The 21,419-nt window shown below is 46.3% G+C and overlaps 1 long non-coding RNA gene across 1 annotated transcript; it reads right to left on the bottom strand.

Annotated features, from left to right (window-relative positions):
• Nucleotides 1-4,634: 4,634 nt before the first annotated feature.
• On the bottom strand, nucleotides 4,635-20,415 carry LOC116760190. Its single transcript, XR_004351677.1, has 3 exons — nucleotides 20,405-20,415; nucleotides 18,943-18,946; nucleotides 4,635-4,776 (listed from the first exon to the last, which is right to left on the bottom strand). It is a non-coding gene; the product is annotated as an uncharacterized LOC116760190 (long non-coding RNA).
• Nucleotides 20,416-21,419: the final 1,004 nt, after the last annotated feature.

Below are 21,419 nucleotides of genomic sequence, written 5' to 3'. Positions count from 1 at the left end.
GACTCCCAGGATTCAAACCCAGGAGTGATAAACTTGCAATCAGAATTCTCTTGCCTGGCGTACATACAAATATCCTGATGGTACTCTATCCAACGTACACGAGAATATACAGTCTACTCTGTTCAGAATTCTGAAGGTTTTCTTATTAGCTAATTCTGGCTCCTTGCCAGGTGGTATATACTTAAAGTGACCTGCCCCCACTTTGTCCTTTGAACATTTAAAAAACTTGAACCACAATAAAGTTTTGAAAAAAGAAAATTCTAAAACTAGACTCGCTAGTTTCATAAATACCAGAAAAACTGAAAATGTCCTAATAAATTAGTGTGTTTTCACTTTTTACTAGACCTTGATTTCATTAAATGTTGGGTTAAGGGGTGGAAGGAGCCCTTTTATTTGATTTTTGTATCCCTAAGATCTAGCAAAATACCAGGTTCATAGTACGTGCATAAAGAAATAAGTGAATGTTTTTGCATTTCCCACCGCCTCCACTTCTGCTCTTTCTCCTTTGCTGGGTAATTCAAGCCAGCCCACCACAGTCCTGTTGCTGGAGGGGCTGAAGCCCACAGGTGCTGTTCCCGGGAGGCCTGAGCAGAGAGGAGCATGGATCGGGCTCAGCAGGGGACCACTGGCCACAACTCAGGCTGCTGTACAGAGACAGTGCTGGAGAGGATGCTCGCCGCCGCCAGTGGCCTCCTTCTCCTCCAGCTGCTCCCGCCTCTCAGCCCTACTGGTAACCCATCCTTACCGTATGCCACCTGCTCTCTTTCCTCTCTCCCGAACCCAAGCTGTGGAATCTGGAATCCAACCATGGATGATGTCAAAAATGCTTAGAGAGTTGTCAAATTTTGTTTTTGTTTTCGTTTTTAGATTTTTTTTTTTGACGTGGACCATTTTGAAAGTCTTTATTGAATTTGTTACAATATGGCTTCTGTTTTATGTTTTGGTTTTTTGGCCATGAGGCGTGTGGGATGTTAGCTCCCCGACCAGGGATTGAACCCGCACGCCCTGCACTGGAAGGCGAACTCTTAAGCACTGGTCTGCCAGGGAGATCCCGAGAGCTGTACAACTTTGTAAGTGCGAAACCAAAAGCAATCCAGGGAGTGGGGACAGTCCCAGATCTCTGGCCTAAAGCAGGTTCCCTTCTCCCACCGTGTGTACTGTGGTCTCTTGTGGTCAGGAGTGAAAGGGGCTGTGATCTGGCCCAGACACACACAGAACTCGCCAACCCACCCAGAAGTGCCGTCCTCAGGGGCCGGGAGCGGGGCTGGAGTGGCTTTAGATGGTTAATTCCCAGGCTGGGAACTCAGGCAATGTTGCTGGCGTAAATGAGAACATTTGCTACCGTATCTGCCATTTACCCTCTCTGTCCCAACATCAGACAAACAGTCTGGTCTGGGGATAGTCAAGACTACATCGTGGAGGAAGCAGAGACCCAGAGAAAGTGTACAGAGAAGCAGAAGAGAGGACAGCCTAAGAGAAGCAGCAAAGTGTTTCAGGATTTTGTGATTTTATCAACTGTTTCATTTAACAAGTAAGAGTTGAACGCCAGCAGGCTCTGAATAAGATGTTGTGGTCCAGTGGTGAGGTCATGCAGACACATCCCGTGTGCTCTTGAAGTTCACGGTCTAGTGGGGACACACACATCAAACAAAAGATTTGCAACCTGGGTTCTGTGGAATAAGAACTCATAGGGTCCCACCAGAGTATTTGGGGGATTTAATTTAGATTGAGGGGATCCAGGAAGGCCTCCTTGAGGAAGTGGTACTTTAAGTTGTGACCAGAGGATGGGCGTGCGTGTCTCCAGCAGAGTGGGGAAGCCAGGTTCCAGGCAGACAAGGGAGGAGTGAGAGCTTTTAGGTGGGAAAGTGCTTGAGAAAGTGGAAAGATCAGTATGGCCAGAGCAGAACCAGTCAGGGAAGTGGTAGGACTGAGATTGGAGGGATGGGCAGTGGTACGATTATGCAGGGCCTTTGGGGGCAAGTTATAAATGTTGGAATTTTATCCTGAATGAAATAGGAAACTGTCAACCGTTCTAAGGTGCGAAGAATTCACTTCGACTTTGCATTGAAGGGGAGAAAGAATGGAAGTGGCGGGGACCAGTCTTGAGGCCGTTGGCACAGTACAGGTGAGAGACGATGGTGCATTGTTCCACCTGACTATGGAAAGAAGAATGAATTTAAGCTATGCTCTGGATGTAGAATCAACAGAACTTAGGGGAGGATTAGATATTGCAAATGAGCACAAGGGAGAAATCAAGGACTTTTCCCAGGATAATGGAGTAGTTGATTGTACCATTTATTAAGATGGGATTAGAGGAGGAAAATCAAGAATTTGTTGTTGCAACTTAAACCTCCATTGACAGATGAATGGATAAAGAAGATGTGGTACATATATATATGGAATATTAGCCATAAAACAGAATGAAATAATGCCATTTGCAGCAACAGATGCATGGACCTAGAGATTATCATACTAAGTGAAGTAAGTCAGAAAGAGAAAGACAAATACCATGTGATGTCACTTATATGTGGAATCTAAAATAGGACCCAAATGAACTTATCTACAAAACAGAAACAGAACCACAGACATAGAGAACAGGTTTGTGGTTGCCAAGGCAGAGTGGGGGAGGGGAGGGATGGATTGGGAGTTTGGGATTAGCAGATGCAAACTATTATACATAGGATGGATAGACAAGTAGGCCCTACTGTAGAGCACAGGGAATTACATTCGATATCCTGTGATAAACCATAATGGAAAGGAATATGAAAAAGGATGTATATGTATGTATAAGTGAGTCACTTTGCTGTACAGCAGAAATTAACACAACATGGTAAATCAACTACCATAAAAATTTTTAATAAAAGGATTTGTTGTTGAACATGTTACCTGTGAGATGCATGTGCAAGGCCAGGAGGAGATGTCAAGGAGACAGCTAGAAATACAGCTCTGGAAGTGACAGGAGTGAGCTGGGCAGGACATGGGAAGGGGTCACCAGCGTACAGATGGTACTTAAAGCCATGGGATAGATGAGATGGCCCAAGGGTAAGCACGTAAAATTAGCAGAGAAGGAGATTCAAGCCTAACTGGTAACAGCTCCAATATTTAAGTCAAAGAAAGGAAAATACATGGTATAGGACTTTCGTTTCCTCTCTCTCATGTAGACAAATATTCATAATCAATCATGGCTTTCTTCCTTAACTGAGCCAAAATTCAGAACTTGATTTGTTTTCAAGACAACACTCTAGAAATCTCTGCCAAAAGATTAGTGCTGGCAAAAGAGAGAAAACCTGATGGACTTCCTGGCTTTTGTTCAAGGGTTACTAAATTTTTGGAGGGAGAATTTCTTTTTGACATCAAAATATTTAAACAAGCCTACATAATGGTAGTTTTGCTCTTGTTTATTCAGTCAGTAGACTATACTAACTGCTCATAAAATGCCATAGTAGGCCTGGGGCCCTAGGTCCACTGACTGGGAATGGCTCCTCTAGAGCAGCACTTCTCAAAGTGTGGTCCCTGGACCAGAAGCATCACCTGGGAACTTCTTAAAAACGAAAATCCTCAGGCCCCAACCCACACTTACTGAAAAAGAAACGCTGTATTATAAGAAGTCCTCTGGGGGATTTTGATGCAGGCTGAAGTTTGGGAAGCAGAGCTCTAAGGGTTTGTAGAATTAAATGATTCATGCTGCTGCCGAGAAAGTGGGCTGACTTCTTCAACCTGATCATTTTAATTTCCATCAGGAGCTAGGTTTAGGTTTTCAAAAATTCAACTGTATTCTTAGTTACTATTAAAGCTCCTGGAAACGTCGAAGGGGCTTAATAAATGTGCGATGAAAGAATGATTGACTGAGTGAATGAATTCTCATTATAGTAGTGCTGGAGAGTGAAAATAGGGACTGAACAAGGTAGCCCCTACCCTCAAGAAGCCTGGTAATTTCTACAGAGAACTTCTTGGTGACAGCAAGGTCAAAGACCATTTCTCTGTCCAATAACTCTATCCAAACCACATTGTAATTTCATTTGAGCATTAGATGTTCCTTGGTACTAGAATCGTAAAGATGAAAGGGACATTGAGTTAGCCATCTTTTTTTTTTTTTTAGTATCTACGTTTTTTTCCTTTCTTTAAAAATATTTATTTATTTTTAATTAAAGTATAGTTGATTTACAATGTTTCAGGTGTACAGCAAAGTGATTCAGCTATGGACATGTCTATATATATATGTATGTATATATTCTTTTTAAGATGCTTTTCCATTATAGGTTATTACAAGATATTAAAAATAGTCCCTTGGGCTATACAGTAGGTCCTTGTTGTTCATCTATTTCATACATAGTAGTGTGTATCTGTTAATCCCAAGTTCCCAATTATCCCTACCCCCACTTTCCCCATTGGTAACCAAAAGATTGTTTTCTATGTTTGCGAGTCTGTTTTGTAAATAAGTTCATTTGTGTCATATTTTAGATTCCACATATAAGTGATATCATACGACATTTTTCTTTCTCTGTCTGGCTTACTTCACTTAGTATGATAATCTCTAGGCCCATCCACATTGCTGCAAATGGCATCATTTCATTGTTTTCTTGGCTGAGTAATATTCCATTGTATATATGCACCACACCTTCTTTATCCATTCATCTGTCGATGGACATTTAGGTTGCTTCCCTGTCTTGGTTATTGTAAATAGTGCTGCTATGAACATTGGGGTGCACTTACCTTTTGGAATTAGAGTTTTCGTCTTTCCCAGATAAACACACAGGTGCAGGATTGCTGGATCGACTTGGCCATCTCATCATCCAGTGAGTAGGCTGAGCCCTAGGGAGGTAAGTGGACTGCCCAGGGACTCACAGCTAAAGACAGCATGACAACCCCTAACTCATCATGACCTACAGAACACAGTGAGTGAGGAGTCAGACAGAACCCAAGGCCTCTACTGATTAGCTCAGCGATCTTGGGGAAGTTTCCCTGAGTTTAAATTTCTTCATGGATAAGAATACTCAACTGTCAGACAGCTGTAGAATTAAAATGAGTTACTATATGCCATGCAAAATTGACGTTAGTTTTCTCCCCTACTGTGGTGGGCTGGAAATGTTTTCTCAGAAGATAGCCACGTCAAGTCCCTGGAACCTGAGAATGTTACCTTACTTGGAAAAAAAGCCTTTTGCAGGTGTGACTGATTTAAGCGTCTTTTAAAAGGGAACTTATATTGGAACTGTCCAAGTGGGCTAGGCCTTAAATACAATCACATGTATACTTCAAAAGATAGACCCACAGAGAAGACAGACACACAGAGAAGACAGATACACCAGGAAAATGGGATGTGGAAATGCAACCAGAGATTGAAGTGATTCCGTGACATGCTAGGGAAGCCGAGGCAGCCACCAATGCTGGAAGAGGCAGGAAGGATTCTCCCCTGCAGCGCCTGGAGGGAACACAGTTCTGAGAGATTTGGGCTTTGAGCCTCCAGAACGTGAGTGAATGCATTTCTATTGTTTTAAGCCACTGACTTCGTGATGATTTGTTCATGCAGACTCAGGAAACGAATACAGTACCCCAGCAGTAAAACTCCCCTGAAGTCCTCCCACACTCACCGCTATCTTGGAGCTCCTGTCTCTTACCCCAGAATGTAGGGGCTGATATAGTCTCAGAGACTAACATCCAAACCCAGTGAATAGCATTCAGTATCCAGCTAAGGACTCCATGCCTTTAAGGAGAAGAGGCCAGAAGAGAAGCATGTACACGACATGAGGCTTGAACAGAAGGATGGCCCTAAATGCCATGCATACTCCTACCTTCGCCTCAGAGAATTTGTTACCAGTTCCAAATACGAACAACAGGATAAATGTAGTCAGTTGAAGATACCAGTCCCTCCACGGAGGAAACACCCACCATGAATTTTGCATAGCTATCAGAAGAATGGCTGGAATCCCTTGAAGTCTAACATAAATGGATTAAAGGGGGAATCACGGGTGACACTATTTGGGATTTTTGACTGCTCCTAAAATAGGGGGGTGGGCAGAGGCTAGGGTAGAAGGGACGGTGGATACAGGAGAAGGAATCTCGCTTCCCAGCTCAAAGGAAATAACTCTAGGAGGGCAGGACACAGACTCAACTGCCAAACCCAAGGCAGAAAATAAATAGGTTCATTTTGGAGGCTGAGATGCATTTGCCCATTTGCTGGAGAGTCCTGTGAAGTCAGTATAAATTTTTGAACCCTACACACTGGATGTCTGTCTGTGGATTTCTTGAATCTTTGGGATCAATATTTTAACTCGTTTGTTGTATCTCCTACTCTTTCTTCATTATGTTCCTTTTGAACAAATTTCCTTTTCTATATCTTAATGGTGGAAAGCATTAAGTAGATATGTGGCCTTAGCCCCACTTTGGAGAACGGACATAAAAGCACAAGGAAGTTAAAATTCTTCACTCAAGTTCATTTAATAAAAATCAATTCGAGGGCTTCCCTGGTGGCGCAGTGGTTGAGAGTCCGCCTGCCGATGCAGGGGACACGGGTTCGTGCCCCGGTCTGGGAGGATCCCACATGCCGCGGAGCGGCTGGGCCCGTGAGCCATGGCCGCTGAGCCTGCGCGTCCGGAGCCTGTCCTCCGCAACGGGAGAGGCCACAACAGTGAGAGGCCCGCGTAACGCATAAAAAAAAAAAAAAAAAAAAAAAAAATCAATTCGAGTTCTGGTTGGTATATTCCTCATTATATCTTCTGCTCAGAAGACCAGGGGTCAAAGTCTTAGTGAAATATAATCCTGCCTAAAATGTTTAGATCAGACAGCGTTACCAACCCTGTCTAAGGCTTCCCAACTGTATCTGAGCATACAGATCTCCATGGCAACTACTACCTCTTTTCAAATGGGACACATTGGTTCCAGCTCTGTTGAGTTAATTTCATTTCCAGCAAAGCAGCTTGACTCACACCAGGGAATGGCAATGCCTACAACATGAGGTTGTGAGCCAAGGAAGAGATGTTTGGGAGCCACCCAAAGTCAGTGAGTTGGGTACATTCTATTCTTGACGTGTACAAGCAGTGATGTGGTTACATCTGGGGGCAAGGGAGTCAGGAAGGCCAGAATTCAAGACTCAAAAAGTGGATGGAAAGAGCTTCTCCAAGACACTTCCTTGCTTAGCTAGTCTAGGATCGCATACTGTCTATGGCAGCTGTGGCATCCTGCCTGGATGGCATCCTGCCTGGCATGGGCTTTTCAGGGTCTGTTTAGTTTACTCTCTGCCTCCAGGTAGAGCTGTATGTAATGCAACCCAAATATATGGACACTTCTGTTCTCGAAGGCACACAGTGAAGGAGACACCATATCGCTCTTGATGATCTAAACCAGTCTCCAACAACTCTGAAAAAGAAAGTTCTTCTTGTGTCTTTCCTAAATCTCTCGTGCTACAAGATAACCCTTTTTATTCTGCCCTCAGTGAAAATTAAAACAGAGCGTCCCAGGCCACCTTCTGAAGACATTTGTAAATACCTTCCACCCTACCCTCAGCTGCTCTATCTTCTCCATGATGGAAAACCACAAGGCGTTTTAATTCTCTTATGACCACTTCTGTACATGACTCTGGACATTTTCTACTGAAGATTCAGCGCTGTGAACAAGTTTCCCGTATATTAATGTTGGAAGCTCACAATTTCTATCTGGTGCTTCTAACAGCCCTGTAGGCTGGTGGTCTGGGGCTCTGCTTTGGTAGCTGACTACATTTCCTGGCCACTAGCCTTTCCTCCTGTGCCTCCTTGGTGAATAGTGCTTGGCGATCCTTGCTAGGCAGTCAGCCGTCTTCCCTTTTGGCAACCACCACGGCTGGACCCCTCAGTCCTTTGTCAGATAGTTGTACATGAGTAAGCTAGTCCTCAGCTGCTCCCTGTCTTTTGCGGATGTTGGGTCTTCTCTGTCACTCCAGTGCCTTCATCCATGTGCTTGTCATGGGGAGACCCTCCTTCTCTTATGCCAGTTCCAGTCACACCTTTCCTCCAACATGGAGCTCAAGTTCCACTTTGTTGGTCAAGACATCCACGTCCTACGGCCCTCAAGAATCTCTGTGTCTTCCAAATTCCTCATAATACTGTACCATTTATCACAGAATAATTCACTATATGTTGCTGTTCTAGTCATGTTGGTCCAGGGCAAAAATAGGAACCAGGTTTCCTTTCTTGGGTCAACGCTGAATGATTGGTAGGGGCTGCGTGGAGAGCTGGGGCGAGAAGGACCCTCATGCGGCACCCTAATTCACTGAGAATGTGCATCGTGATTGATCTGAGAAATCTGCCTCAAGGACAAACATAGCCAAGGGTAGTATATATACCACATATTTGCCATACTTGTTTTGGTGTTTTTCCAGGTAAATTAGATGGAAGGCCCCATAGCATGTCTTTTGGATCGTCCCATGCTGAGAGAAAGCAGGTACTCAATAAATACCTACTTATTGATTGTCTAGTTGACATTTATAGGTTTGTGACCACCATCCTTTAATGCCTTCAAGAAAATATGGCCCAAGCAGAGTGACAGCGGAGTGCTTTGCCAAGCTTTTCTGTCTCCATGGAGAAGAGGGAGAAGGGGCTGGATGGCAAATCCATCTCACCCTCTACTGGAAGCTTATATGAGCCACTCACCGACTCCATAGCTCTCATTCCAGATTTCTTGAATTTGTTTACTACATTTTTATTCCTTTGCCCAAATCCAGAGCCAAGTTGTTGTAAGCTCAAGTTATCCAAATAACATTTCATAAGGCTGTGTATCAAATGCTTAAGTTGTCATCAATATAAACATAGTATTGTTAGGAATTCTCCCTGAACCATTTTCTCTATCAATGGTTTCCTTTAATTCTCCTACATTCTCATTCCCCACTTTCTCCTTTCCTTCTTCTGCACTTCTAAGAAGATTCCACTTGCTATCTTCCCTCACTGAGCAGCTCATCCTTACCCCCTTCCTCTCATCCTTCCAGGACAAGGAATTATCAACACACAATCCTGTTTCCAAACCCCTCTTTAGCATTTTCACAGACTGAAGCAGTAATTGAGGGGAAAACAGAAAGGCCAACACTTAGCAAGATGGCAGGAGTTAATTGTTGGCCAAATTCCCTGAGTGAGTGAGTCAACATTATTTAGTGCCCAGTTCTGTGTTGAGTATTTTGAAGGAAATAAAAAAAAGAAATGAGAATTTGACTTCTACCCTTTGGAAAACTAACAATGTAATCAGAGTCATAGGAGAAGCAGAGACAGTTGTCTTAAGAGTTACTGTTACAGCTTCTAACTGGCAAATGTCAGTATAGCTTAAAGTTTAGGAATCAGACTCTGGCCTGGAGTCCCATTGCCTGTGTTTAAAGCCAACTATGTGTGACCTTGGCAAATTCCTTAACCTCTTGAAGCCCAGTTAGGAAATGGAAATATTAGTGCCTACCTAATAGAAGTATTGTGAGAATAAAATGAGATGATCCAAGCAGAATACATTGTCTTATAATGCTATATAAAAATACTCAATAAATACTACTATTAATGGTTGTCAACCCAGATGACTTGCAAATCTATACAGTCAGCTATCTTTGAAAGTAACAGTGAATGTTGATATTAACCAACCAAATATAGATAAGATGGTCCTGTCCTGCATGGGAAATTAACAACTGAACATGGCTGCTGACAACTGCAGCTAACGTCAGTCTTTGGTTTTGTTCAGAATCTACCCAGAACCTATACTTTCATAAGGGACCCCAACACATTTAAAAGTAGAGCTCAGCCTCAGCTACCTGTCTTCACCTTTCCGTAGATCCCCGTTGTTTCCACTCTGTTTCCTCTCGTGGGTCCTTTAATCAAGCATCTGGGTGCCCAAGCGAGAGACTTTGTTCCTGTATCTGACTTGGAGAATTGGCTCCACCAGGGAAGTTCTTGGATGGAATTGTGGGTTTGGATGGCTGTACTTCCCTGGAGCGACAGACTTTGTAACTCTCCATTTTTTTTCTTTTTTCTTTTTTTTTTTTTTTTTCTGAATCTAGGAGGTGTCTCCGCATTTTTAAGCAAATGGAGGTTGTGAAGCTGCCAAGTAACCCTCAAACTTCTCTTTCCCTGGAGGGATGCACTGCAGCAAAGGGAAGGAAGGAATTAGTCAGAAACCACAGAGCAATTAATGGCTGAATCAAACCAAATGAAATATTGCCTAGTAGACAATCCCCCCATTCCGGCTCAGTTGGGGATGTCCAAAGAGAAAGCGCATTGCAGCTTCTTTGGGCAAAATGAACCAAAACCCAGTGCTTGAGTGTGTGTGTGTGTGTGTGTGTGTGTGTGTGTGTGTGTGTGTGTGAAAGAGAGAGATGGATGTGGTGGGGAGAATATGAGATTTTCATTTGCATATGTGGCATTGATTTTTCTCCAGTGGGGAAAACACTGTGTAAAATCCTAGAGTAACTAACAAAGGAGACCATTTTCACACCAGGAAAGAAAAGTCTAGATAAGTGTTTGCCATCTGTAAGGACTGGTCTAAATCTCTACCTGCATGAAGACAAAGGGCCAGAAAACAGTCCCCCTTTAGCTGGAGCGGGGGTGCTGACTCTCCTTGGTGGGTACTTGTTTACACTCCATGGAAGGAATCTGCTCACAGGAGCCCCTGGAATCATTGGAGTCCCCTCCTGTGAAGCCTTATCATCCCTCTAGGCAGAGGAGACTGAGTGAGGAAAGATGCATGAAAGCACACGCCACAAGAATGCAAGTCTTCCTCCAGGCAAATAGCTTGGCAAACCCCAAACAGCAGGCTCTGGACCTTGTCTTCTGCTTCTGAGGGACACGCTTCTCAGCCTCGGACCTCACTCCTCCCGCCTCGGTTCCCAGGGTGTCCTTCAGGGTGACATCTGCTCTAATTCGGATTTGCTTCGCTCCACCAAACAGGAGACACTCCCTTAATTTGGACAACAGTCTTTGACTCACTCCAGCCCCGCGTGGGTCTGTGTGTACACGCACATGTGTCTGAACCAAGGAGGCATATTTACATTTAACTGAAGGAACTTTTATGATGTTGTCACCAAGCCACACCGTCTCCAGTTTCCAACTCCAAAATCTCTGTTATTACAGAAAGTCCATGGGATAAGGCTTCCCTCCTCTTTCATACTTATTCTTCAGTGGGCCAGAACGGGGAGTCTTGGCTTCTCGACTTTCCCAGCTACAAACCCTGCAGATTGAAAATATTTACCAGGCTCTGTGACAAGTAGTATTCATGAAGTTTCTTCCAGGGATGGAGATCAATTTCCTTCCATCAATATCTAACCTCTCCTATAATTTCTCAAAGCTGTTGTTAAGAAATCAGTGTCAAGACCCTTATACAGAGAGTCCTCCCCCTCCTGTGGGAGGGACTCAACCAGGGTCAAGACCACAACTCAGGTTGGTGACTTTTTCAACCATGAAGCAGCTTTTTGATGAATCTACTGAGTGACTTAACATGGGTGCTTTCCATTGTGCCCCCGGCTTGCTAGACTCTGTAAAGAGGAGAACTGAATGCTGTTCACTGGGGTCCAGTCAGTCGGCTGGAGTGCTGGCCGGGGGAAGTACCAGCCTTATTAGACCCATTTTCTGGTGGCCATGATGCAGCAGTGCAAAGTTCAGCCTTTGCATTAATTGGAGGAAAAATTGGAGGAAGTGAGGCCGAGAAAGTCAGCACAGATCATTCCCAGAAACGTGTCAATCCAATTCCTTTATCCCACAGGTTCTTCCCTTTGTGTTTACCTGGAATCTGGAAGAAAGTTACCCCCCCACACACACACCTTTCCTGTGTTCTCACCGAAGAGCTGGGCCTGAGAATTATTCTGATTTCTCATATTTATTAATCAATTATATTCTTCAGATAAACCTTGTGGGAAGATGCCAAGAGGAAAGAATTTTGAGGACAGAATATACTTAGGCAAAAATCCCCAATTAAAAAAAAAATTCTGCGAATGTGTCTTCTATTTTTATATCTCCTAAAGGAGGTTTTCAAGGAATTAAGAGAAGTTTGTCTGAATAACAAAAGGCCTGAGGGGGTAAAAAGACTAGAGCTGAATCGTGATCTTCAAGACCACAAAATACTTTTATTCCCAAATATCGGTCTTCTTTTGAAATAATCTGACTTGAGGCTGAATATTAAGGAGCTTTGGGGGTTGGAGGAAGATAAGATGGTGAGGCATACCGTGTATGATGGTGGGAAGTTGTAGCTGTGATTTCTCTGTAAGGTCTTCAAAGAAAACGAGTGAAATTTTCTCCTGGAAATGGGCAGGACGAGCTGAGTGAGTCTGTGGGGCTCTCATCTGCCCCGTCAATCTATGCCTTGATGGACAGACAGCTAATGAGGCAGTTACAGGAGAGGGTGGTGAGGGCTAAGGTAGTGTGCGCTCATTGGAGGGACCTCAGCTAAGGGGAGGGTGCAGGGTGGCACCATGGGAGCACCAAGTGGGAAGCTGGAGGGAGCCTGGGTGCTAGTTCAAGAAGCCACAGATGTGGAACCCTGAGGACCAGAGAAGCCTCTCTCTTCCTCAGGAACCGTCTTGCAGCTTGGCACCTGCAGGGAAGAGATGGCAGTGGAGGGGGCGGGCCTGGAGTGTGGGCTGTTTCCTAGATGCAGACCTGGGGGTGGGGCCCACACTGAAGCATCTCACTTCACTCTAGAGGCTGTGGAAAACCCCTGAAAAGCAAACCCCAGTACATCTGGGCTTGCTTATGACCTCCCCGCACCCAGCAGGAATTCGGGATACTTTTTACCCACCTGGTTAGGAGCTGGGGGGTGGGATGGGGTGTCATTTTATCATCTAACATACAGAAAACTTCCTTAAAAGTCCTCTTAAGATTCTCCATGTCTGAAGCGCACTGGTTCTGGTAGGGAACAGGTCAAGGAGGGGATGGACACCTGCAACGTCAGGCTTTTGTTCCTGTTGCAGAGGAGTTTTCAGCGGAGGATGAGATTGCCGTTATGTAGACAACTCTGCTGTCCATGGAGGAGGGGGCAACGGAACCTGCTGGAAAACATGGAGGAGGAATTAGAAAGGCAGAGCTAATAGCGCTGCTATGCACGCAGGGGTGCATTAAAACAGATGTGTGTTTACACGTATATATATCTGAGTCACTTTGCTGTACACCAGAAACGAACACAACACTGTAAATCAACTATACTTCAATAAAAATAAATAAAATTTTAAAAAGAGAGAGACCTGCAGGAGAGCCACCCCAGGTAATGGCTCAGGAAGGCCTATTTTTCACCTATGAACGATGGAGATAGAGGCCCAGAGAAAGCAATAATAAGCCAAACCTCTACCCTCTGGTGTTTTCCTTACACTGGGGGGCAGAGGGGGAGCAGGGCAGATGGATGCTTTTGCTGGTATGACCCCAGGACATCTTTTGCATTGGGTAGAGAAAGGATTTCTGTTTTAAAATCCCAAAGGACGTGTTTCTTTTTCCTTAGATTCTGGGCCTGGGTTAACTTCAAAACACTTTAGGGTGCCCCCCTCCGTCCCAGCAGCCCCGGTGGGCCAGCGCGGGCCTGGAGGCACCGGCCACTAGAGGGCGCGCTGCCTCCGGGCCGCCGGCCCGCGGGGGAGGGGTGCGGGGGTGGGCGGGGCGTCCGCTGTGGAACACGCGGGGACAGAGGAGGCTCCAATCCAAGGCTTTCTGAACAAGGCATCACAAGCCTCAAACAGTGGGTTTATGGCCCGGGACGGGAAGCGGGTGGAGTGGGAAAGAAAGACAAAAGAGTTCAGACACCTCTGGAAAACTCGCAAGGAATGGCAGCGTGCTTGCCAAAAATTGCCCTGAACCCCGATTGCACGTTTTCGGCAGGAAAACCCGCAGAAGAACTTGGGGTTGCTCTTTTTTTTTTTTTAATAGATCTTTATTGGAATATAATTGCTTCACAATACTGTGTTAGTTTCTGTTGTCCGCCAAAGTGAATCAGCCATATGCACACATATGTCCCCATATCCCCTCCCTCTTGAGCCTCCCTCCCGCCCTCCCTATCCCACCCCTCTAGGTGGTCACAAAGCACCGAGCTGATCTCCCTGTGCTACGCTGCTGCTTCCCGCTAGCTAACTAGTTTACATTCAGTAGTGTATATATGTCGATGCTACTCTCACTTCGTCCCAGCTTCCCCCTCCCACCCCGTGTCCTCAAGTCCATTCTCTACGTCTACATCTTTATTCCTGCCCTGCAACTAGGTTCATCGCCTGTGTCCCAACAGGGAATTCTGGTCCTTTCACGCACCTGGTTAGGATCTTGGAGCTCTGCAGGGGGCGAGAAGGCCATGCGTGCCCCACCTGTGTCACCAAGTCTGAGATGTAGAGAGTGTGTTCAGAGCTCTGGCTGGCGGCTGCAAGACGAGGGAGGAATACTTCAATTAAAAACAAAAGAAGAAACAAAATTGGTTCTCACTCCCACCCCACACTACCCTCACTTCGAACTATCCTCACTGTTCATTGGAGGAAACATGCGGGCATAGACTGGCCCCCCATCATGCCTCTGCTCTGCATCCCCACACATGCATGCCCCACCCCGACTCCTGGGAAAGGGTGAGTTATTTAGTAGGAGTTCCTGCGTTTCCACAGTCCGTCTGCTGCAACAGAGGCAATGAGATTACTTATGTGCTGCAGGAGAAGGACGGCCCTCTGGCTGACAGAGCTGTCATGCTCAGGATGAATGGCCTCTCCCTGAGGGTGCTGCAGTAGTTGGTTTCCACTTCTGCCCCCAGGTTCATCCCTGGGTCTCCTGGCACTTTAGGAAATGAACTGCTATAATTCCACTCTGATGAGGCAGCCTTCCACAGCCAGTCCTGGTGGCTGCTGGCTTGTCACTCAGAAGGCCAACCAGGGGCAGCCACAGGAACTTCTCCCCCCAGAGGCAAGGGAGGGGTTCCTGGCTGGCTGTGTCCTAAAGAAGGAAGGCGGGGACCTTATGCTCTGGGGAGTTGGGGGCGGGAAAACCACACACCCAGTGAGCGCGGCTGAAGGTGGAGCACCGAGCGGCCCTGGGGCTCTTCTTGGATTTGCATTTCCTTGTTGAGTACCTAAACGCGATACTGTGTATTAAGCTTTGGTGCTTTAATATCCCTGATTTGAGGGGGAAAGTTTCCTCTGGCTCTCCTGGACTCACCAGATCATCATCCCGCTCAGAAAGTAGAAAATTACGGTCCCTGTGATTGCGTGGGGTTCATAATTTACCATTTTCTGCTAATTCAATTTTACAATCATACGTGTGGTTTGGTGGGCGGTTATCTATTGCTGTGTCATAAGCTCCTCTAAAACATACTGGATTTAAAACAATAACCAGTTTTTATAACTCTTTTGTGGGTCAAGAATTTGGGCGGGGCTTACCCAGGCAATTGTTCTGCTCTGTGTCATTCGGTGGCACTCAGCAGGTGACCTGGAATATCCAGGGACACCGGGTGCCTCAGTGGGGACAACTGGGGTCACCTGGTCCCTCTGCATCCCCGCAGATCTCAGAGCATCTCCACGTGGTCGTTTTATCGGTACAGTCGGACCATTCACACAGCAGCTAAGTCCCAGAGACCAAGCCAGAAACTGCAAGTCCTCAAAGCAGCTTCCACCACTTCTATTGGTCAAAGTGATCACAGATCACGCAGATTCAAGAGGCGGCAAGTCACATCATTTGCAGCGTCTTTAATCTGCCACTAGAGTCAATTTATGGATGGAAATCACTTATCTCTAGGGACAAGGGGCTGTCTTGTTCCAGGAACCCTCCTAACAGAAACCTCCTTTCTCCAAAACTTCAGCACAACTGTGGTGCCAATACATTAAGAAGTACTTTTAAGCCATCTGAGGAGGTTTGTGTTATAAAGTGACGAGGGTCAAAACAAAAGAAAAGAAAACTGCCCTTACTGCACGTCTGAAGTGAGAGTAACTCACTTACTTCCCCCCTGTCTGGGATATTTACATAACCTTATTTCAGGTTTCCTTATCAAGTCAGAAATTGGATGTGGTAATGATAAATGTTATTGGCTTCGTATTTTAGGATATAGGGTCCCTGTGTGTAGTACTCCACGCAGCCTGGCCACTGATCCACAAGGCCGTTCTGGAAACCGGATTCTCTGCCACTCCTTCCACTCACCCAATAGATGCTGACACGCACTTCGGGGTGGTGACGGTATGGGGTTTTCCTTACACAACCAACTGTGATATCTCACAGACTTATCCTGATCCCTCTTGGGGCTTCCACCGAGAGGTCCTAACCAGGTGGGCTTCTAGTGGGCTTCTAGTCCACTGTAGGTGGGCTAGAAAATCAGTACAGGGAGGGGGCGCCTATGCAGAGCCCTGCACCCTAGACCCCAGGAGCTGCTTGGTAAAAATGTGAACCTTGGCAGCCGAGCCACCCTGCCCATGGTAGGAAGAGGTTCTGTCTCATAATTCAAGCCCCAGAAAGTACCACTCTCTAGACCAGATGCCCCTGGGGGAAGTTTCTGACAAGTGTACCCGGCTGGCCACTGGAATATAGAAGACCTTTCTCTGCAGGCGTGGCAGCGTCTCACCCTGTGCGCGTGGGCTGGTTTCAAGCTGTCTGTCCGGTGACTCGGGCCATGGGTCTCCTTGGCATTTTCACGCTAAGTACTTCCAAAGTTCTCTGACAAGGCTAAAAACTCCCCATCCCACCAAAGATTCTTGCACATTATTTAAATGGGATGCAAATGCATGGTCTGCTCGGAGCCCTGGCAGCTTTCAATTTTTATATTTTCAGAATGGTGAGGCCTGCCATCAGTTCACTCGAAGTTCAGTCCAAGATGTGCCTGTCCCTGACATTTGTTCATTTTTTATGCAGGTAACATTTTGGAAAATTTAAAAAGAAGTCATGGTTGTATTCCATTCCCTACCACCCTCCAAAACAATGGAAAAAAATATTTCAGACATTTGTTGCATGCAGAAGAGCTGGGACATGACCAACTTCTTCCCTCCTGCCTGAATCTCCAAGTTGGATTCTATACGCCCTGTCGTTGGCAACCCATCATCTATTCCTTTCCTGGTATCTCAGTGGTAGGAACTGCCTATTTGAGGGATTAGGCTCCTAAGGGCACAAGCACATCCCATCAGATGGTAGAGCCCAGAGGCTGTCGGGGTGAGTAGGAGGGAGGTGGAGTCCGGCTGCTGACAATGGGATGGTGGGCACAGTTCACTTATTTCCTCCTTTTGTGGCGAAGGCTGAGTCCATTCACTCCGAGCTGAGCACGCAGCTGACAGAAGCCCCACCTGTGCACCTGGGGTCTGGGCAGGAAGGGGGGCTGCTTGAAAGACAGGACCGCAGGAGGGGAACCATAAAAAGATGAACCCAGGGTGGTGCTGTGTGGGTGGTACGCCGGCTACACAGACTCAGGGCCCTCCCAGATCCAGCCCAGCCTGCCTATGTGTGTGTGTATGTGTGTCTGTGTGTGCGTGCGCGTGTACACACAATTGTACACTTCCCACCGCTTTATGGCTAGTTCAGAGTGAAAGAAAGGACAAGGATAAGGGAGATAAAGCTAGAAGAGGGAAAGGAAGGGAAAAGAAAGACAGAGGGTGTAACACATGTGGAAAGCTGGTATTTGTCCCTCTAGAGCCCCCAAGTCCCTTTATTCTTCCTTCCGAGAGACATGTCACTAGAAACGACACTTCCCGGCTTCCTGGCCCTGATGCAGAGCCTGGGGACTCAATTCTCACCAATAGAATGTGCATGGAATTAGCACCTGCTTCACCTCCTGAATTGAAACCGCTGCCTCGTGTGTCATGGTCCTTGTTCTCCTTCTCTGCCACAGGAGGGAAGGACCAGAGCCCCGAGAGAGCTTGCGGTGCAGGGGAGCTGCTGCCGGCGAGGCGAAGGGTGCAAGAAACAAATGATGCCATTTCAATGCTGTGCGGTTCAGTTTCTCTCTTTTGTAGCACACAGAGCTACAGTCTGTAAAGAAGGGCAGGTGAGACAAAAACTGAGCAACTGCGGAAGAAAGGATGACACTGAAAACACGGGATCAAAGGGAGGGATCAGCTTCCAGGAGGATACGGGGAAGTTGTCCTATTTCCACAAAACTTCTCTCCGGCCTCCCTCACCATCATGCTACCTCCAGCAGTGATTTTAAGCAAAATTAATACAAGGGCTGCCAGGTTTACCTTGAAAGGTGAGGGTGTCTCAAAAGAGTAAGGGTTACCAAATTAGAGGTCTGGGTGCTGGCCTACAGTAAGAATTTAACTAATCAACTGGGATGGTTCTCCAGTGGAATGAATGCCCATTTCTGGGTGTGATCAAGAGAGGTTGCATGACCCTGTCTCATGACCTTGGAAAGGGGACTCCCATGCCGATCGAGCATTTGACTAGATACATTTTAAGGTCTCGTCTGACATTAATATTCTCCGGAAAAGGTTTAAGTCAGAAAAGTGGAGGAGCTTTTTCAGTGCCATGTGAATTATTTACAATTCACCTCACTGTTCCCTTGGGCAGTGGGTATTGAATATTTATCAGCACTTCCACCTGCTTTTTGCAAATCCCCGAGACCAGGTTTCCACTTACTTGCTGGGTAAGTCGGAAGCTCCCCGTGAATTGTCTGTGTCCTGTAACAAAACACTGGTTTCATGGCTTTGTGTTCCGTGGAAACCTCAGGTATGCCCCTTGACAGGTCAAGGCTAGCTGCCTCGCCTGAGCGATCTGCCTTTGGTCGTGTTGGGAGGTCCTCAGTCGTGAAAATATGTTTCTTACTGACATAATCACAGACGCCTATAATTCAGCTACTAGTGTTCATTCCTTTGTATCCCCTTTAGTCCTTTCTGAACAGTTCTTTCTAAAAATGCAATCATCCATTGACAGGTAACAAATTAAATGTGTGTCTAAGAAGCACAGGGAAAGGGGAAATGTTGACGGAGGAAATTGGCTCTGAAAAAAACTGCTTTATTCATGGCTGTCCATCTCACAGCCTCTTTGTGTCTGCTGTTAATATGGGAGAGAAACGCAAGGTGGCCCCTACAGGTCTTTACTCTCCTCTGTCTATGCCTTCCAAGTACGTTTGTACTCCAGACCCACACATGATAGAGGGCTGACAGTGACTTACAGCCAAGAGAGCCAGCTGTCTACTTGGCTTGGCCAGACCTCCCTCTCCTAACCAGGAGCAGCCCTGGGCCCTGGGATCCCACAAATAATCTTGTACCTCTCAGGGTTCAGCCAGTTGGCCAGGCCAGTGCTCTTGGTTCCTTTTGTGCAGGTCATCTGAGGAGAAAGGGGATTCAGGACAGGTCATGTTTATTGGGTGGAAGGGGAGGGTTGGGTGTGAAACGAGAGCCCACCTGGACAGTACAGACATAGATGGAGAGCCTGCGTAACTCACAGTGACAGAAGGTCACCAGACAATTGGCAGAGTTTAAGAAAGGGAGGCTGAGTGGAGAATAAAAGAGAAGGATGGGAAAAAAGCTTCTGCACTTAGTCGTTGTGCTAGGTGCCTCAGTGCAGAGAACGGTATTCAAAGTAAGAACATGGATATTTATGATCACAAGATCATATGGAACTTTGGTTTCATGTTAGGCTGACAGCTTCCTTGAGCAGAGAAGGAGGCAGGATGTCAACTTCCGAGAAGAGGAAACACAGCTTGAAGGAGGGAAGGCTGGAGAGGAGGAGGACTCAGAACAGAACCCTTATCCAAAAGGGGGAAATGAGGCTGAGGAGCTCTCCGTATCTAGGCTGACCCAAGGGAAAGAGCAAGCCCCAGTGAAAGTGAGCCTGAAGGGTGACGGCACAGATGTGGGTGGTGATTTAATGCATAGACTCATGAGCTTGACTCTGAGTCTTGGTTCCCTGTGGTGGGCTCATTCCTGGGAGGGTCATCATAGTTGAGAAGCCTGGAGGCACATTCTGCCTTCTCATTTTTTATGTTCATACTTAATGTCTTATCATCCATCTGATGATGAACTCCTCGAGGGACATTTATATGGTCCTCAGCGCTTAGTTCAATGTCTTGAATGTGGTCCATGCCTATGGTGCATGAGTGTCACTTAGGAGGTATTACCATTAGCTCCTCACATCTCCCAGCCTCTGTGCTATTGAGGGTGCCCTGTGACTAACCCGAACAGTGATCTGGGGAGCAGGAGGGACAGAGCTGCTGTGTGACCCCCAACTAGCTCTTCCCTTGCAGCCAAGAGCCATGTGCTCCCAACGGTGAAGCTGTAAGGTGGTGGAGTCTTTCTCAGATGGTGTGGAGATTCACTCATCTACCAATCCACATTGGAGATGTTGCCCTAGAGACAAATAAAGTTTTGTTGTTTTAACGACTGGGATTTGGGAGTTCTTTGTTACTGCAGTGTGACCTAACTGATCCTGACTGATACAAATTCAATAAACCCCAATAAATTCAATAAATTTCATTTATGACAATATAAGGGCTACTGATGGGATTTCCTACTTGGATTAACCTCTGGATTAACCTCTTCACTGTCCACAGCTTATTTTTTTTTTTTTTTTTGCTGTCAAGGTCTTTGCGTTTGTGCCTATTGTCAGTTAATACTATTCTGTTTTCCCTAACTATACTATAAAGACCACATAAGGTCTTTCAGGGAAAGGGCTAAATGTTGGACGCAATAAACTACATGAAAGTATACTGTGCGTCAGCCATGTTTCAGGCACTGCACTAGAACCAGGAATACAAAACCAGATAAATATGTCCTCTGCCCTTGGAAGGTTCCCATCCTAGTAGGAGACGTAGAGACACAGCCAATTACATTGGAATATGTGTTATCATAAATGCCAAGACCAGACAGCTGCTACTTCCAACAGCAGAGAGAAGGAGCATCTAATTCAGGCTGGGAATTCAGGCTGGAGGAATTGGATAAGACAAAAACAGAAATGAGAGAGAGCAGATGTGTTCAAGAAACTGAAAGTGGGTCAGTAAACTGGAGAACGGTGTACCGGAGTGGGTGGCAAAAGATGATTCTAGAAGGGTGAGCAGGGCACTGTGGTGCCTTCCTGAGTTTGACCTGCATCAAGTAGTCAAGAGTTGTAAGGTGTGGGGACATGAAGTCCCCGCTAGTCAGAGTGCTATAAAACCTTTTGGCATCCTTGTGTAGGTGAGAGAGCCATCGAAACATTTGACCTGATAGGACTTCCATCTCAGAAAGCTCACACCGACAGTGGTGTGGGGGATGGATTGAGGGGGAGGTGGTGGCGGCCACAGCTGGTCAGCAGGCTGTTGCGTGTCCCAGGTCAGTGTTGGTGGCCTGCCCCCTGACCAGCTGCCTGGGGTTTCACACCAGCAGAGGGTCCGCTGCTGCCATCAAAGTGGTCTGTTTGGAACCCACCTCCCAGATGGCCATGCTGATTTCACGCGGTCAGAATCAGCACCGCATGTGCCTCTGGTTCCCCGAGTCTCAAACTCACAGAGCTCCTTGGTATTTCTGTCTGCGGTTGGCAGAGGTCTTCAAGTGGGGCCTTGGACACCTCCAAGGTCTCTAGGCTCCC

Source organism: Phocoena sinus, chromosome 10, assembly GCF_008692025.1.
Source record: "Phocoena sinus isolate mPhoSin1 chromosome 10, mPhoSin1.pri, whole genome shotgun sequence".
Lineage (NCBI taxonomy): Eukaryota > Metazoa > Chordata > Mammalia > Artiodactyla > Phocoenidae > Phocoena > Phocoena sinus.
Note: the sequence above shows the minus strand (reverse complement) of the source record. Positions and strands in the feature narration are given on the sequence as shown.